The following is a 3,916-nucleotide window of genomic DNA, read 5'->3' as shown; positions in this document are numbered from 1 at the left end:
GTGGATGAAAAGGCCCGACATGCACAGTGAAAATTTTGAACAATACTTTGCTCAGTATCTTTTCCTTAAGGAAAATCATCAACACCGTCACTACCAATTCTTCCTTGTTGCTGATAGACTCTATAAGCCCCAATCAACATGACAGTGCACTGCTCCCGCTCCTGCTGTCCCCACGGACGAACTTCACGACACTTAAGTGGAGGATGACCCACAGCCAAGACCATCATTCTCTCGTTAAGGTATTGTGAGTTATTAATTTATCTTGTGCGGGGTGAGTATTTAGAAAAAATAGGGCATATTGTGTGAAACTATAGGACAACCGGGTTCTAGCACTAGGGGTTGCACGGAATGCAGGCTAGGATACATTAGGTTAGGTTTATGTTAGGGTTAGGTTAGTGCCCTAACGGGGGAGGAGGGAATACGAGGGGGCGCAGCCCACTGGCTAGGATACATTAGACTAGGTTTATGTTAAGGTTAGGTTAAGTGTCCTAGTGAAAGGGCTAGTATACATTAGGCTAGGTTCATGTTTGGGTTAGGTTAGTGTTCTAACAAGGGGTCTGGCTAGGATATGTTAGGCTTATGTCAGTGTTAGGTTACTGTTGTAGTGGAGGGTGAGGGGAATGTTATGTAAACTTTTCTTAAATTTAAAAAATGAGGAAATTCCCGTAGATTAAAAAAAAACATACATCACTGATATATGACTCCCCCTCACCAAAATGCCTGGTTTCCCCCAAAGGCCCCCAAGCTTACTGGAGGGGTTGCAGGGACAGTGATGGTAGCGATAGGGGATACTATATTAAACTGTAAATTTACCGAAATATCAATAAGTATATAGACAACATGATGCTTTAGTAATCAAGAGAGAGAAATGTTTCTAATAAAGTTGAAATTCGGAATATTAACAACTGCAGAAACAACAGAGGGGTTAAGCCAAGTTTTTGTAACAGAAACAACACCTAAACCATGAGTGATATGAAAATAAAAAATAAAGCTAACCTTTTTAAGTAGAGAATTTAAATTAACAAGCAAAAACTTAATGAACATACTTACAACTGAACTTGAGTTTTTTGGGGTAACTGTAACCCTTGGTGACATGGAAGAGGAACTGAAAGCAGATCCTGAAGAGGTAAATTTGGTAGCAGATGATGTAGTGGGAGCTGGCCAACCACATGACTGATCACTACCAAGAGCTGCAGTAAGGGGAACCTCAGCTCCAACTAAATCACCATTAGCAATAGCAACAGCAGGGTGAGCCACTGTACCAACATTACTACCACCAGACAGATCAAGCTCTACCTGCTGCAGTGGCCTGTCTTTCATAACGCTCCTTCCTCTAGTAATAAGTAAGGTCACAATTAATAAAAAACATTTGAGAATATGTTTACAGAAGCCAATTTATGAGATGAGGACAAAAGAGATGAATGATGAAGTTGGTTTGAACTTTTGCACGGACAAGATTATCCTTAAAAAAAACTACATCACTTATAGTAATGTTGCCAATTTCCAGGCACAGGAAGGTGACAACATCATTAAGAGTTTGAGAAAAATCAACTTGTGAAATACCACAAATAATGATACTGTCCTTCCTCTCATCCTTTTTTATCAGTTACCTTACTTCATCCTTGATGACCTGAATAGTTTCTCCACGACTTAACGCACCACCAAATGTCACATCAGTATCATGTCTTACACTGTAATTCTTTTAACTCTGCAGTCACAGCAGCAACTTGACTGCTAAAATCAGCTACAGTATCCAACAGCAACGAGACAATGTTCCTAAGTTTAGTCAGGCTCTGGTCCTCAGAGGGAGCGCAGAGGTCTTCACAACACCCTGGGCACAAAAACCTAACACCCTTACCACCACTAGAAAGAATAAGACCTAACAGTTGCTCCTGGGCACCAGTACAACTTAGGGAGGCAGGATACCACTTCTTGCATTGGTCCCATGCAAACACTAGTCAGGCACATCAAGAGCACATGTAGCACAAGGATAATTTACCTGCTGTCAGGCCTCGGGCGAGAGGGACCCCTCTGGGCGTTACAGCACGACCAACCACTGCAAACACAGGACAACGATAATAATAAAGGACACAGGGCAAAGATAATAAAAAAAAACAATGACAGTCCGGGATCAGAATATGCGGTTACGGCGTCCCAGTTCAGCTGAGGCGGCTGCACCACACCAAAATATTGAAAACAAACAAAGCAAGCGGCCAAAACGGAGGTCAAAAGCTAGAAATAAGAAAAAAAAAAAAACGAAAACCAGGGAACAACAGAACACAGAACAACCACAAGGAAGAAATAAAACGTTAGAAAAACACCCCAAACACTCGGCAAACAACGATACGAGAGAACAAAACAGGCCAGGCCGAATGGAGAAGCAGCAGCCGGGGACACGTCTGCACGCCATGGAGTAGTCGCTAAGCCAAACTTACGTCACCTAACCTTATCCACCTTATAGACGTGATAATTAGCTGGTCAAACGCAACACCAATCACCACGAACCTTCGAAAAACACCTTATGTTCACAAAGTAACAGATTCCAGTAGCTTGAATATAAATCAATCCCAAACAACGTTCTTACCTGCCACCAACGTCATTAAAAGCCGCCACACCTGTTTTTACCCTCCTTTCACTGCTTTTCTGCCAATATATTAACTCTACAGGTATCTCACCTTTAACTTCAATCTATTAGGTAAATCTAGTGTGAAGGATCAAACATTTACCGGGGTTTATGAAGCTTTCGCGGCCCAAAAGCGATGATGTCTACGAGAGCAGCGGCAAACGTCCTCGCAGCAATGGCGTCCTCCCTCCTCGCTCACCCGGAAATAAGCGTGAGCGATCCTCAACTTCAACTTCTGATTATGAGTTTGACATTTAAATCACGTACATATTACAAGAACCATAACTGATATTAATTTCTTTATAAAAACTCAATCTAAATTCACGACAAATCTTTCTGGCATGTTCAATAAGAAGAAGAGGAAGAAGAAAACTATTAAGTAGTTTAGTGAATTCTTGTTAAAACAAAATATCTTCCAACATGTTGAAAAGTCCTGACAATGAATTACCTATCAATAAATTGACACATCAATATCACAAGTTTGTATTTTTCTGATATTAATTATGTGATGTATGTGATTTTGATTTCAGTGACATTTCAATGCGACGCTAATGAAAAAGGTGTATTAATCAATTACTGAACTGTGGGATGAGAGAAAATTAGTAATTGGTCAAGGAGAATGACTGGTGACGATTATAAATTAAATTTACCTCCCAGTAGGCCACACCTTCCCTACCTCAACACAACTTTACCTTCCCTACCGCAACTTTACCTAACCTGCCTCACCACGGCTTTACTTTCCCTAACTCATTACTATACTGTACCTTCCTTACTTCACCAATTCTTTATCTTCTCTACCTCACCACTACTTTACCTCCCCTTCCTCACCACTACTTTGGCCTTATTACTGCACCACTACCCTTTACTTCAGCACTACTTCACCTTCCGTCACATTCACAACGAGTAGCCTACTCATGTGTTGTATATCTTCTGCCATTATGTATCATATTTATGATGTTCATGTTGCATATTACCCACTCCTTTCACTCACATGACATATTGAAGCATAATTTACAGCACTCAACAGCCAGTCAGCCAACCCATTGATTTATCATTTATATGTATATGTATGTATAATTCTCTTTACATATCTGGAAACAGTATAGAGTTTTATTTCTTCTGAACATTAACTTTTTTTTCTCTCTCTCTGTAGTCACTTTTACAGACACAAACACCTCATGGAAAATTTGTACCAATCATTATATGAAGATTACATTGTGAACACTGAATATGATAACTCCAACCTAGAATTAAGTGTAATGGATCAAATCTCTGGCCATCAAGATATTAACT

Source organism: Portunus trituberculatus, chromosome 11 (genome assembly GCF_017591435.1).
Source record: "Portunus trituberculatus isolate SZX2019 chromosome 11, ASM1759143v1, whole genome shotgun sequence".
NCBI lineage: Eukaryota > Metazoa > Arthropoda > Malacostraca > Decapoda > Portunidae > Portunus > Portunus trituberculatus.
Note: the sequence above shows the minus strand (reverse complement) of the source record.